This window comes from Macaca thibetana, chromosome 1 (assembly GCF_024542745.1).
Source record: "Macaca thibetana thibetana isolate TM-01 chromosome 1, ASM2454274v1, whole genome shotgun sequence".
Classification (NCBI taxonomy): Eukaryota; Metazoa; Chordata; class Mammalia; order Primates; family Cercopithecidae; genus Macaca; species Macaca thibetana.
The window spans coordinates 167,688,170-167,704,482 of NC_065578.1; positions in this window are offsets into that span (position 1 = coordinate 167,688,170).

Sequence of the window (16,313 nt, forward strand, 5' to 3'; positions counted from 1 at the left end):
TAAACTTAGCTATCAACCTAATTATAATTTCATTTTAAATGAATTATTACTGGAATTACAGGATTAACTTTAATTCTGGCATTTACTTATGCTTATTTGATTTATTTATATATTGTTAAATGATAAAATTATTGTATTGCATAATCGAAGAATCATGTTCAGGTCAATATTAAAAGTTATTTATCAGGTGTGATCCTATTTTAGTTTTTTGTCTTCTGGTATGTTTGTTTATTTAAAATTCTTGTGGGTGTTTTTAAAGATTTATAGATGTGTCTGTAAATCTGTATTATGCTTCATTATGTAGTAGTACATTTCATGATGTGGTCATATTTTATAACTTGTATTTGTAGAATATAATTTTAGGAATTCACTCAAATCATAATATTGGAAATTAGAGTGGATGAATCCAATGACTCTGTTTTTGAATAACAGCACAAACTGCTATGCATATTACATAAAATTGCTATTCTACTCATAAATTTTATGCTCCTTATTAACATAAGTCCTATCTCTAAAACAATTCTGATTCAACCCTGTAGAGTAAGAACTTAACGCATTGAAATAAATACACAATTGGAAAAACAGATCAGAGAATGGGAGTTTGAGTTGTCTCTGATGAAGCAAAGATTTCAATGAGTTTTGTGAGGGGAAAAAAATCAAAAGGGTAGTACACAAAATAGGCAGATAATTGCCAGTATATTTTTGGCAAGTACCTGATTGTAATGATAACAAATATTAATTTCCTCAAGTCAATCAGATACTAAATGTCCTATACTGTGCAGGATATTTCTATGTAATAAAATATTTTCTTACTCAAATGTTTTTATTACCTCCACTGAGAAAACTGCTAAAGTGCTTGGAGATAAGAATATTCATTGTGTGTAACTCTGCTAGCATTTGTCTGCTGAGATAAGCATATTAGTAAATTATTTATTTATTTACATTTGTTCTCGGCAGAAGTTTTTGTTTTCTAGTAAATAATGCCCTCAAAATGTCTATTGGATATTAAAATTATGTCTTTTGGGATTGGCAACGTGATTGTTTACAACTAAAGGATAAATTTCCCCTCATGTTTAAGGGCTTTTTAACAACATTCTTTTGGTATTCTGATAGCTGCACAGGTTTCTACTCAGTTTGATACTAGCTATCTTGTTATTATTATAATGTTATTTAAATTGAATGAGTAATTTATTTAATTAACTTATATACTTCCTAGCAACAATTTATTTCCCTTAACATAATATCTTTTCTCAGCAGGTTATGCATTCAAATGTTTCTTCAGAATAGAAAACATGTAAAATTGAGAAATACTCAACTACATAAGAATATTGTGTTATTATTTTTAACCAATTTCTTACCTCAATTTAGACATAAAATCTCCTGTTTATCCTCTCTCTAATTAACTGAGACATTAGGGAAGGATAATTTTTGAAAATGCACATATATATATATGTGTGTATATATATATATGTAGCATTAGCCTTGCTCAGCAGAAAGTGAGAATAGAGTTTGTTAGATGACATTGAAGTACAAACTGGAGTGATAGAAAAAAAAAAAATCAAGACTCTCTCTAAAATGTTAAGCAAATTCAATAGTACTGAAAACAGGAGAAAGGTAATGATGGCAGAAATTATTTCTAGAAACAGATTATATGAATGAATGGATCTTACTTTGTACAGAATCTTATTGATATTACCAAATGTGGAGCGAGATCACACAAAAGGGTAAAATGGTAACCCAAAGAAACTATAAAGTTAGACCCTCCCTAAAACTCACCATGGGAAAGAAAAACAGAAAAATAAGTGGAAAAGTTGTCATTGCTTTTAGCTAATTAGCTCAAGCAACAGATAGGGATTTAAGAGAGCAGACTTCAAAAGATAAAATGAATCAGAAATGAATAAAATGTGTACCAAGACAGTTGTAGCAAAAGAATAGATATTTCCTGAGGATTCTAGTTGAAACTAATCTAGTCCTAATACCTAAATCAGGTTTATTGCAATACCATGTCCATGTTATCACTATTTTTGACATTGTTATGTAACTAGCAGAAAGTGAAGTTAAAGAGTAAATATAATTGAGGATTTTAATTTTAAAAATATTGTACAAGTTACCATCGTTTATATATCATTAGTTGTTAGACACTGAAAATAAAAGTTAATTTATTAAACTTTCTGGTTACTAAATATAGAACATAAGTAACATTCCTCTGTTTAAAGAACAATTTCAAACACATATTAGAAGACAAGATTCCATTTAATAAGATTACAGAAATTATAAAATGCCCATGAATAAACAGGTACAGGAACCAAATCAAAAACAGAGAACTCTTCTGAGGATTTTTTAAACGAATACATAAAAAGTCACTAAGAATTCAGGCATATAAATGATATAATCAAAATTTGAATTATCCCTAAACACATAAATAAAATCATATAAAACAAATAGAAATGGCAGGCTACTATTTTGAAATATACATAATACTACTAAAGTTCATTCAGATAATTAAACATTACTTATTTAGAGTATTCTCTGGAGAAGAAAAAACACAAAAAATGAACCAGTAGAAAAAAGTGTAGAAATATCTCCAAATAAATATACTGCAACAGGTTTTTTTTTTTTTTTTCAAATTATGAATGTCACATCTATTTATGGCAATGATGTACTTCTGTTTTCCTAAGAGGTTGGTCCAAAAAAATTAAGCTTATTGAGGGTGTAAATTTACTCATATATGCCTTTTTTTTGTCACCTATAAAAAGACGGTGTAAATTTACTCATATATGCCTTTAAAGGTAACCTATAAAAAGAATTGCCTCACCTATAAAGCCACCTATAAAAAGAATTGCATACTACCTCAGGCTAATAATTACACTGCAAAACAATATATATCCCAATCTGGGGTGTTTGAGGAGTTCACATTGAACTGGTTCCTTACATTTTTTACGTTTAATTTTTATGAATACATAATAGTTGTAGACAAGTATGAAATACATGTGAAATTTTGATAGAAACATACCACAGGTAATGATTAAATTAGGGTGATGGGGATATCCATGACCTCAAACATTTATCATTTCTTTGTGTTGGAAACATTTAATTCCATTCTTCCAGTTACTTTGAAATATACAGTAAATTATTGTTAGCTGTAGTTTCCATATTGTGCTATCAAACACTGAATCTTACTCCTTCTATTTAACTGTACTTTTGTACCCATTTACCTCTTTGTATTTCTCCCTCGCCAGTACCCTTCCCTTCCTCTGGTAACTATTATTCTACTATCTCCATGAGATCAAAATTGTTTAGGTCCCACATCTGAGTGAGGGAAGGCGATATTTGTCTTTCTGTTCCTGGCTAATTTCACTTAATATAATGTCTCCAAGTTCCATCATATGGTTACAAATGATAGGATTCCATTCTTTTATATGGCTGTATTAGTCAGTTCTCATGCTGCTATGAAGAAATGCCCCAAACTGGGTAATTCATAAAGAAAGAGGTTTAACTGACTCACAGTTTCACGTGGCTGGAGAGCCCTTAGAAAACTTGATTCAATTCAATGCCTGAATAATATTCCATTGTATATTTATACTACTCTTTTAACCCGTGAATCTGTTGATGGACATTTGGGGTGATTCCATATCTTGGCTATTGTTGATAGTGCTGCAAGAAACATGACAGTGCAGATACCTCTCTGATATAATGTTTCCTTTACTTGGATATATACCTGGTAGTAAAATTTCTGGATCGTATGATAGCTCTATTTTTAGTTTTTTTGTAAAACCTCCATACTGATCGCCACAGTGGCTTCACTCAGTTACATTCCCACCAACAGCGAACGGGAGATTTCCTTTCTCCACATTCTCCACAGCACACATTATTGCCTTTTCTTTTCTTTTTTGATTAAAGCCATACATTAATGATGTTGAGCATTTTATCCTGTACCTGTTGGCCATTTGTATGTCTTCTTTTGAGAAATGTCTATTCAGAACTTTTGCCCATCTTTTAAATTGAATTATTTGGGGTTTTTTGGCTATTGAGTTGTTAGAAATCCTTAGATATTTTATTAACCCCTTGCTAGACTAGTAGTTTGCAAATATTTTCCTGTTATGTACGTGGGCTCTTTGTTGACTTTTTCCTTTGCTCTGCAGGAGTTTTTTAGCTTGATATTACCCTTCTGTCAATTTTTGCTGTGATTATCTGTGCTTTTGAGGTCTTATTCGAGAAATCTTTGCCCAGGCCAATGTCTTGGAGTGTTTCTTCAATGTTTTTTTTCCAATAGTTTCCTATTTTCAGGTCTTCCATTGAATTGTTTAAGCCATTTTGATTTGATTTTTGTATAAGGTAAGAGGTAGAGACCTACTTTCACTCTTCTGCATATGAATATCCAGTTTCCTAGTGATATTTATTGAAAAGATTGCCCTTTCTCTAATATATGTTCTTGGTTACTTTGTTAAAAATGAGTTGACTGGAAATTCATTGATTTATTTCTGGATTATTGAATCTTTTTCATTGGTCTATGTATCTGTTTTTATGCCAGTACATGCTATTTTGGTTACTGTTGCTTTGTAGTTTGAGTTCAGGTATTGTGAAGCCTCCAGCTTTGCTCTTTTCTGCTCAGGATTGCTTTGGCTGTTATAGGTTTTTGTGGTTTGATACAAATTTTAGGATTGTGTTTCTATGTCTGTGAAGAATGGCTTTGGTATTTTGGCAGCAATTGCATTAAATCTATAGATTGATTTGGGTAATATGACCATTTTAACAACAGTGATTCTTCCAATCCATGAACATGCAATATCTTTCCAGTTTTTTGTGTGTGTCGTTTTCAATTTCTTGTATCAAAGTTTTGTAGTTATCATTGTAGATATATTTTACTTTTTGTTAAAGTTTATCCCTAGATATTTAATTTTATTTTTGTCTATTGTAAATAGGATTGCTTTCTTGATTTCTTTTTCAGATTATTCACTGTTGCCATTTAGAAATGCTACTGATTTTTGTATGTTGATTTTGTATCCTGTAACTTTACTGAATTTGATAGTTCTAATTTATTAAAGTTTTTACAATTTTCTAAATATAAGATCATATCATATACAAACAATGATAATTTGATGTCTTAATTTTCAACTTGAATGTGCTTTCTTTCTTTATGTTTTCTAATTGCTCTGTCTAAGACTTCCAGTACCGTGTTGTATAACTTTGGCTAAAGCACACAATTGCACATTTCTCATCTGCCTTTTCTTCCAATTCAATCACTAAATTCAATTGTCTTGTCCTAGGTCTTGAGAAAAGGCTTTCAGTTTTTTCTTTTTCTTTTTTCCTATTCAGTATAGTATTAGCTTTGGGTTTGTTTTAATGACCTTTAATGTGCTGAGGTGTTTTTTTAACCTAGTTTGTTGAGTTTTTATCAGGAAGAGATGTTGAATTTTATGAAATGCTTTTTCAGCATCTGTTAAAACGACCTTATCATTCCTATCCTTCATTCTATTAATGGAATGTATTCTGTTCATTGATTTCTATATGTTGATTTGATGTTGATTTCTATATGTGTATTGATTTCTATATGTTATATGTATCTTACACTCTTGACATGAATCCCACTTGATCATAAGACATTATCTTTTTAATGTAGGATTGAATTCAGTTTGCAAGTATTTAGTTGAGGATTTTTGCATTTATGCTTATCAGAGATATTGGCCCATTGCTGTTGGAGGTTTTGTTGGTTTGTCTTTCTCTAGTTTCAGTATCAGAATAATACTGGCCTTGGTAGAATTAGTTTGAAAGTAGTTTCTCCTCCTCTTTTTTCTTTTTTCTTTTGGAGTAGTTTGAGTAGAATTGGTATTAATTCTTCTGTAAGTGTTTGGTAGAATTCAGAGGGAAGGCATGAGACCCCAAACTTTTATTTGATGGAAGACTATTTTATTACTGCTTCTATATCCTTAGTTGTTATTGGTGCATTCAGGTTTTGTATTTCTTCGTGGTTCAATATTACTAGGTTGTATGTGTCTAGGAATTTACTTGTGTCTTCAAGGTTTTCCAATTTGTTGGCATACAGTTGCTCAGAATAGTCTCTATTGATCCTTTAAATTTCTGAAGTACCAGATGCAATGTCTAATATTTCATCTCTTATTTTATTTTTTTCAGTTTTTTTTCTTCATTAGCTTGGCTAAAAATTTGTCAGTTTTTTTTTTTTTTTTTTCAAATACCTGATTTTTCATTGTGTTGACTTTAATAATTTTTTTTGGCTTCACTTTCACTTATTTCTTCTCTAATGTTTATTTGTCTTCTGCTAATGTGGGATTTAGTTAGCTCTTGCTTTTCTGTTTCTTTAGTATGCATCATTAGATTATTTGAAATTTTTCTACTTTATTGATGTAGACATATATTGCTATAAAGTTCCCTGTTAGTACTATTTTTGCTGTATTCCATGGGTTTTGGTATGTTGTGTTTTTATTTTTATTCATTTCAGGAAACTTTTTAATTTCATCATTGATCCAGTGGTAGTACAAGAGTATATTTTTTAAATTATATGTATTTGTATATTTTCGTAACGTTTTTTGGTATTCATTTCTAGTTTTATTCCACGTGGTCAGAAAAGACACTTGATAGAATTTTAACTTTTTTGAATTTTTTGAGACTCATTTTGTGTTCTAACATATGATCTCTCCTTGAGAATGTTCCATGAGCTAAAGAAAATAATGTGTGTTCCATAGCTGTTGAATGAAATGTTCTATCAATCTCTATTACGTTCATTTGGTCTATATGTAGATTAAGGCTTATGTTTCTTTTTATATTTTGTGACTAGATGATCTGTCTAATGCTTAATGTGAGGAGTTGAAATTCCCAAGTATTATTGTACTGGACTCTCTCTATCTCTTTTTCTCTTTCTTTCTTTCTTTTTCTTTCTTTCTGTCTTTCTTTCTTTTTCGTTCTTTCTTTCTCTCTCTCTCTCTTTGTCTCTCTCACCCATTACCTCTAATAATATTTGCTTTATATAGTGCTGTACTATTGTGTGTATATATATGTGTGTGTGTATATATATAGAGAGAGAGAGAAAGAGAGAGAGAGAGAGAATTGTTATATCTTCTTGCTGAATTGACTCATTTATCATTACATAATGAAAATCTTTGTCTTTTAAAATAAAATATAGTTTTCGGCTACGAATCCGTCTGGTCCAGGGCTCTTTTTGGTTGGCAGGCTATTAATTATTGCCTCAATTTCAGAGTTTGCTATTGGTCTACATGTCCAGGAAATTATCCATTTCTTCTAGGTTTTCTAGTTTTTATTTGCTTCGAGGTGTTTATAGTATTCTCTGATGGTAGTTTGTATTTCTGTGGGGTCAGTGGTGATATCCCCTTTATCATTTTTTATTGCATCTATTTGATTCTTTTCTCTTTTCTTCTTTATTAGTCTTGCTAGAAGTCTATCAATTTTGTTGAAATTTTCAAAAAAACAGCTCCTGAATTCATTGATTTTTTGGAAGGTATTTTGTGTCTCCATCTCCTTCAGTTCTACTCTGATCTTAGTTATTTCTTACCTTCCGCTAGCTTTTGAGAGGTACAAGGAGGAGCTGGTACCATTCCTTCTGAAACTATTCCAATCAATAGAAAAAGAGGGAATCCTCCCTAACTCATTTGATGAGGCCAACATCATCCTGATACCAAAGCCTGGCAGAGGCACAACAAAAAAAGAGAATTCTAGACCAATATCCCTGATGAACATCGATGCAAAAATCCTCAATAAAATACTGGCGAACTGGATCCAGCAGCACATCAAAAAGCTTATCCACCATGATCAAGTGGGTTCATATCTGGGATGCAAGGCTGGTTCAACATACGCAAATCAATAAACATAATCCAGCATATAAACAGAACCAAAGACAAAAACCACATGATTATCTCAATAGATGCAAAAAAGGCCTTTGACAAAATTCAACAGCGCTTCATGATAAAAACTCTCAATAAATTCGGTATTGATAGAACATATCTCAAAATAATAAGAGCTATTTATGACAAACCCACAGCCAATATCATATTGAATGGGCAAAAACTGGAAGCATTCCCTTTGAAAACTGGCACAAGACAGGGATGCCCTCTCTCACCACTCCTATTCAATATAGTGTTGGAAGTTCTGGCCAGGGCAATCAGGCAAGAGAAAGAAATAAGGGGTATTCAGTTAGGAAAAGAAGAAGTCAAATTGCCCCTGTTTGCAGATGACATGATTGTATATTTAGAAAATCCCATCGTCTCAGCCCAAAATCTCCTTAAACTGATAAGCAACTTCAGCATAGTCTCAGGATACAAAATCAATGCGTAAAAATCACAAGCATTCTTGTACACCAGTAACAGACAAATGGAGAGGCAAATCATGAATGAACTCCCATTCATAATAGCTTCAAAGAGAATAAAATACCTAAGAATCCAACTGACAAGGGATGTAAAGGACCTCTTCAAGGAGAACTACAAACCACTGCTCAATGAAATAAAAGAGGACACAAACAAATGGAAGAACAGTCCATGCTCATGGATAGGAAGAATCAATATTGTGAAAACGGCCATACTGCCCAAGTTAATTAATAGATTCAATGCCATCCCCATTAAGCTGCCAATGACTTTCTTCACGGAATTGGAAAAAACTGCTTTAAAGTTCATATGGAACCAAAAAAGAGCCCTCATTGCCAAGAAAATCCTAAGCCAAAAGAACAAAGCTGGAGGCATCACGCTACCTGACTTCAAACTATACTACAAGGCTACAGTAACCAAAACAGCATGGTACTGGTACCAAAACAGAGATATAGACCAATGGAACAGAACAGAGCCCTCAGAAATAATACCACACATCTACAGCCATCTAATCTTTGACAAACCTGACAAAAACAAGAAATGGGGAAAGGATTCCGTATTTAATGAATGGTGTTGGGAAAATTGGCTAGCCATAAGTAGAAAGCTGAAATTGGATCCTTTCCTTACTCCTTAAATGAAAATTAATTAAAGATGGATTAGAGACTCAAATGTTAGACCTAAAACCATAAAAACCCTAGAAGAAAACCTAGGTAATACCATTCAGGACATAGGCATGGGCAAGGATGTCGTGTCTAAAACACCAAAAGCAACGGCAACAAAAGCCAAAATTGACAAATGGGATCTAATTAAACTAAAGAGCTTCTGCACAGCAAAAGAAACTACTATCAGAGTGAACAGGCAACCTGCAGAATGGGAGAAAATTTTTGCAATTTACTCATCTGACAAAGGGCTAATATCCAGAACCTACAAAGAACTCAAACAAAATTTACAGAAAAAAACAAACAACCCCATCAAAAAGTTGGCAAAGGATATGAACAGACACTTCTCAAAAGAAGACATTCATACAGCCAACAGACACATGAAAAAAATGCTCATCATCACTCACCATCAGAGAAATGCAAATCAAAACCAAAATGAGATACCATCTCACACCAGTTAGAATGGCAATCATTAAAAAATCAGGAAACAACAGGTGCTGGAGAGGATGTGGAGAAATAGGAACACTTTTACACTGTTGGTGGGACTGTAAACTAGCTCAGCCATTGTGGAAAACAGTGTGGCGATTTCTCAGGATCTAGAACTAGAAATACCATTTGACCCAGCCATCCCATTACTGGGTATATACCCAAAGGATTATAAATCATGCTGCTATAAAGACACATGCACACGTATGTTTATTGCAGCTCTATTCACAATAGCAACGACTGGGAATCAACCCAAATGTCCATCAGTGACAGATTGGATTAAGAAAATGTGGCACATATACACCATGGAATACTATGCAGCCATAAAAAAGGATGAGTTCGTGTCCTTTGTAGGGACATGGATGCAGCTGGAAACCATCATTATCAGCAAACTATCGCAAGAACAGAAAACCAAACACCGCATGTTCTCACTCATAGGTGGGAATTGAACAATGAGATCACTTGGATGCAGGAAGAGGAACATCATGCCTATTGTGGGGTAGGGGGATGGGGAGGGATAGCATTAGGAGATATACCTAATGTAAATGATTAGTTAATGGGTGCAGCACACCAACATGGCACATGTATACACATGTAACAAACCTGCACGTTGGGCACATGTATGCTAGAACTAAAAGTATAATAATAAAAAAATAAAAAATAAAATAAAATATAGTTTATCTGATGTAATCATAATAACAATCCCAGTTTTTTGTTGTTGTTGTTGTTGTTGCTTTGTTTTGTTTTTTTTGAGATGGAGTTTCCGTATTGTTGCCCAGACTGGAGTATAATGGTGTCATCTCGGTTCACTGCAACCTCTGCCTCCCCGGTTTAAGCAATTCTCCTGCCTCCACCTCCCGAGTAGCTGGGATTACAAGTACCTGCCACCACACCCAGCTAGCTCTTTGTGGTTTTAGTAGACATGGAGTTTCACCATGTTGGCCAGGCTGGTCTCGAAATCCTGACCTCTAGTGATCCACCCGCCTTGTCCTCCCAAAGTGCTGGTATTACAGGCATAAGTGACTGGGCCCAGCCAATACCTGGTCTTTTCTGGGGGGTTTCCATTTGCGTAGAGTATCTCTTTTCTTTCCTTCATTTTAAATCTATGTGAATCTTTTTAGGTGAAGTAACTTTCTTGAAGGCATCATATAGTTGGGTCTTTTTCATATTTTATTATGTCTATTTATATATTTATTTTATATTTGTGTATATCTCAACAAATGTTTGTAGTTATTATCATTTTTGATAGGTTTGTTTTTACGTCTTCATACCAAAAATATGTGTGGTTTACCACCACAGTCACAATGTTAAAATATTCCATATTTGAATGTGTACTTATTTTACCAGTGAGTTTTATACTTTCAGATAATTTCTTGTTGCTTGTTATTGCCTTATTTCGAAGTGAGGATCTCCTTTTAGTAATTTTTGTAAGACAGGTCTGATATTGATGAAATTTCTCATTTTTTTTCTTCTTTTTTAGTTTTTGTCTTGGGAAATCTTTATTTATTCTTCATGTTTGAAGAACAACTTTGCTAGATACAAAATTTTAGACTGCATTTTTTTCTTTAGCACTTTAAAAATGTTATCACATTCCCTCCTAGACTATAGGATTTCCACCGAGTACCCTGATGCCATATACATCAAGCTCCTTTATATGTTATATATTTCTTTTTACCTTGCTGCTTCTAGCATCCTTTCTTTGTCCTTTAACTTAGAGAGTTTGATTATTACATGTATTGAAGTAGTCCTTCTTAGATTGAGTCTGCTTGTTGTACTTTGACATTTCTGTATCTGGATAATCATATCTTTCTCACTATGTTTCAGATGTTCTCTGTTATCATTTTTCTGCATAAACTTTCTACCTCAATCTCTTTTTCTACATTCTCTTTAAGGCCAATAACTCTTAGTTTTGCCCTTTTGAGGCTATTTTCTAGATTTTGTAGGTGTTCTTCATCCTTCTTTACTGTTTTCTTCCTTTTTTTTTTTCTGCCTATGTGTTTTCATATAGCTTGTCATTGAGTTCATTATTTTTTTCTTCTACTTGATCAATTCTGCTGTTGAGAGACTTTGTTGCATTTTCAACTTGCCAATTGAATTTTTAAGCCCCTAAGTTTCTGTTTCACATATTTTTATTATTTCAATTTCTTTGTTAAGTTTAGCTGATATAATTTTAAATTCCTTTTCTGTATTATCTTGCAGTTCATTGAGCTTTCTCCAGACAATTACTTTGAATTCCTTGTCTGAGAGGTCACATGTCTCCTTTACTCCAGGAATGGTCACTGGTGCCTTATTTAGTCCATTTGCTGAGATTATGTTTTCCTGAATATTCTTTATTCTTGTGGATGTTTTCGGATGTCTAGGTATTGTAGAGTTTGTTATTTACTTTAATCTTTGCAGTCTGGCTTGGTTTTTACCTGTCCTTCTTGAGAGAACTTCTCAAGAATCCAAAGGGGACTGAATGCTGTTACCTAACACTGTGATCTTTGCAGCTGTTTTAATACTAAGAGATATCTGAAGCTTGAGAACACTACAATGCTTGTGAACTCCTAGAAACACAGCCTCGGTGGTAAGAAAAGATTTCCTAAGTCTCAGATGATGTCTTCTGCTCTCTTCCTTCACTTTCCCCAAAACAGACGAGTCTCCCTTTGTACTAGGCTGTTTGGAGTTGGTAGAGGGGTGATTCTGGCACTTCCATGACTAATACAGCTGGCAACATGCTAGGTTGCACCTGAAGCTTATAGTCTCCTAGACCAGTACAATTCTGGGGCTTATTGAAGGCCCATGGCCACCACTGCTTGACTGCTGCTAATATTTATTCAAGGTCCAAGGCCACTTTAGTCAGCAGATATTGAATCTTGCTAGGACTAGGTCTAGCACCCAAGGGTAGTAGATTCCCTTCTGTCTTGCAGTGTGTCTAGAAATGTCATCAAGGAGCAAAAGCCTGGAATCTGGGGACTCGGGAATCTTCCAGGTCCTTTATTTCACTGTGCCTGAGCTGGTACCCAAGTTATAAGACAAAGTCTTTGCTCTTTCCTTTCCTTCCCCCAAGCAGAGAAAGTCTCTCCCTGAGCGTTGCTGTTTGGAGTTGGGGCAAGGTCAATACAGGCATTCCCATGGTTGCCACAGCCAGTGTCACACTGGGTTGCACCTCAAGTCCACTGTATCTAAGGCCAGTGATAAAACAGGACTTGCCTTAGGACTGCAGTCATTGTGGCCTGACAGCCAATCAAATTAACATGGGGCTCCAGGACACTTTATTCAACTGGTAGTGAAGTCAGCCAGGACTTGGGTTCCTCCCACTTAGGATAGAAGATTTCCATTTCACCCAGGGCTGATCTAAATTCTTCCATGGATACTGGCAGAATTCTTCCTTGTGTTATATTTCAGTGTAACAAATCAGCACTGACTTCCAAAGCAGTATCCCACACTCACTTTGCTCTCCCTCTCCCAGACATACAGATTCTCTTTCTGTGCTCTGCTGCCTGAGATTGGGGGAGGATGGTAAGGCAATACAAGACTGTCTTTCCCACCGTCCTCAATGCCCCCTTTTCTTTTTATTATGTTAAAACCAGGTACCTTAACCAGTCATTTGATTTTTTGTTTGTTTGTTTCTCATGTAGGTGCTTTCTTGTATGGATAATTGTTCAATTTATTGTCCTTATTGGAGGGTTCTATTTGGCCACCCTCTCCACCTTCTAAATTTACTTTTGATCTTGCTCCTTATGTTTGATCTTGAGTTGTACCTCTGTCATCCTGAATAATGACTGATATTCTCAACACCCACTTAACTACTTTTTAAATGCCTGCTGACATTTTGTTAGCTTTGCATCATGGTGTAGTATGTCTGATTATTAAGATAAGAATGCTAATTCACCATTGTGCCTAAGTTAATTTCACCCATTCAGAGTTCTCCTATTTGGTCTGACATATGTCTGACATATGTCTCCATGTAAATATCTATTCTCTGGTTTGGAAGTCATTTTGAATATATATTATATATAATATGTAAATTATTTATTTATCCTTAATACACAACCTATATCACATTTTAAAGCACAAAAAAGAACAATTTTAACTAAGAGGCAAATAAAAATAAAATAAGTATTTGATAGAATTTAAAAGTAATAGAAGCAGTGTCACAGCAGTCATGACATGCTTAACTTATTCTCTATCTACAGAAAATACTGTTTTTACATATATTTAGCCATAAAGCTGGATTAAGCATAAACATATAAATGATTCTATAATAACTGAAAAATGTATTATTGGAGGTTACACACACCAGTTATTAACTTTAGTGTAAAAGTAGAACTACCTCTTCTATCATCATTTTAGTTTTGATTGTGTTATATTTCTAAATGCTGTCTTCATTTGCCTTAGTCAGAATACTTAGTTATTTGTATCACCATCAAAAAACAACAACAACAAAAATAAAATAACTTATCACATAAAATTAAAAAAGCAGTATCAATTTTAGCTCATTATAAAGTTTGTGTTTTCAATATTTTCCTTCAAAACAGCTATTTCTGTTTCTCATATTTATGATTTTTATATAAAATATAACTACAATTTTGAAAATTGTTGTGTAAAAATTACTTCTCTATCAGAAAATAATAATAGGCAAAATAATAAGAACACCAGAATATTATCTTCATATGCCCAGAAACCAGAAGCACTTTCTGCACTCAGACTAGTATTTCGTTCATTGCATTTCTAATTCAATATTAAATAATAATAATAATAATAATAGAATCTTAGACACTACAATAGATTGTTCTTAAATTTTAAAAATTTTGATCAGATAAAAAATAAGACTGCATATTTTAAAAAGTTGTGAGGATGACTATAGCTGTATTAAAGTTTTATAAATAATCATAAAAGGGCAAAGTTGTATAAAATTTTGCAAAAAAAATCAGTCATAAACAGAAAAAATATATATACAAAACTGTTAGTTTTTATAAGATTTTTTTTTGTATTTAGCTTAGCACTAAAAATGCAAAGTGATAACATGAAAAGATAATTTAATTTAATTTTTTTTTTTTTTTTTTTTTTTTTGATATGGAGTCTCCTCTGTCGCCCAGGCTGTAGTGCAGTGGTGCGTTCTCGGCTCACTGTAAGCTCCGCCTCCCGGGTTCACGCCATTCTCCTGCCTCAGACTCCCGAGTAGCTGGGACTACAGGCGCCCACCGCCACCGATGTTATTTTTGTTTGGTGGTGTAATTCAGGCTCCATTCAAGTAGATGGCAGGTAAGAGTAAGAATTCACAGGTAAGCTCTGGGCTCATACTTTCCTTCAGCGGGGGTGGGGGCAGCAAAGAATCATGGGAAAACCCTCCCCTTCTGCGGGGGTGGGGTCACTGGAGATGCCTGAGAAGCAGCTTCTTTCAGAACTCTTTCCCCAGGCCCCGAAGGGAAGAGCTACTCTCGTGTTTGCAGGAGTTCCCAGGGAAGGGAGCAGGAGGTGACATATCATCCCCTACTGCAAGCTCTTTCTCAGATTTTGGTGATGCCCCCCTTCAGCTTCTGGTGCCTTGCTCATGTTTCCCTTGACCCAAGGGGGGCTTTGATGGGCTGTGCTCTTCTCTCTCAGGGATGCTTTGTGCCAACGGTTAGATCCGCGGGGGAGTGGGGTCCACCTCCTTCCCACTCTTTGGAGCTGGTGAGGCACTCTCCCCCAGCTAAACAAGGGAGCAGTCTGGAGCACCTAACAATGACAGATGCAGACTCCAGGTCACAAAGCTGTCCCTGTCTGCAAGCCTTGCTACCCAGTAGAAACCTTAGCTTCAGTAACTCTGCTATGGCAGGAGAGCGCCTAATACCAGTGCCAATAGCTTGGGCGCTCTCCATATTTGCCACTCAATTCTGGCTGTGGGGGCACTTCCCCCACTCCAGAATAAGCGCTCCAATCTCTGACTTCACCATAAAATATCTGTAGTGGCCGAGGTTGCTAGGTCACAAAACAATTAGTGAATTTATATAAGCCCAGATTAAAAATGTCCTCCTTCTCTGAGTCTTAGCTCTGGGAGAATGCCTGGAACTTTTCCAAGGGCCTTTTTTCCTTTCTTTCATTCTGTTTGTTTTTCTGAGATGGAGTTTCGCTCTTTCTCCTGGGCTGGAGAGCAGTAGTGCCATCTGGGCTCACTGCAACCTCCAACCTCCGGGGTTCAAGTGATTCTCCTGCCTCAGTCTCCCTAGTAGCTGGGACTACAGGCATGTGCCACCACGCCTGGTTAATTTTTGTATTTTTAGTAGAGGTGGGGTTTTTGACGTGTTGGCCAGGCTGGTCTTGAACTCCTGACCTCAGGTGATCCACCTGTCTTGGACTCCCAAAAATGCTAGGATTATAGGCATGAGCCACTGCGCCTGGCTCCAGGTTTCTTGCTTTCAGGCCATTCTTGTATTGACATAGGGAAATATCTGAGACTGGGCAATTTATAAAGAAACGAGGTTTAAGTGGCTCATCGTTCTGCAGGCTGTACAGAAAGCATGGCTCTGGCATCTGCTTGGCTTCTGGGGAGGCCTCAGAAAGCTTTTACTCAGGGCAGAAGGGAAAGCTGGAGCGAGAACCTTATGTGGTGAAAGCAAGCAAGAGAGAGAGTGGAAAGAGGTGCCGCACACTTTTAGACAACCAGATCTCATGAGAACTCGTTCACTATAGTGAGAACAGTACCAAGGGGATGGCGCCATATCATTCATGAGAAATCCACCCTCATGATCCAGTCACCTACCAGGCCCCACCTCCAACACGAGGGATAACAATACAACACGAGATTTAGGGGGACAAATAACGATACCGCTTTCCCTCTCCATGTCTCAGCCTCTCCCCAAGTTAGCTCTGG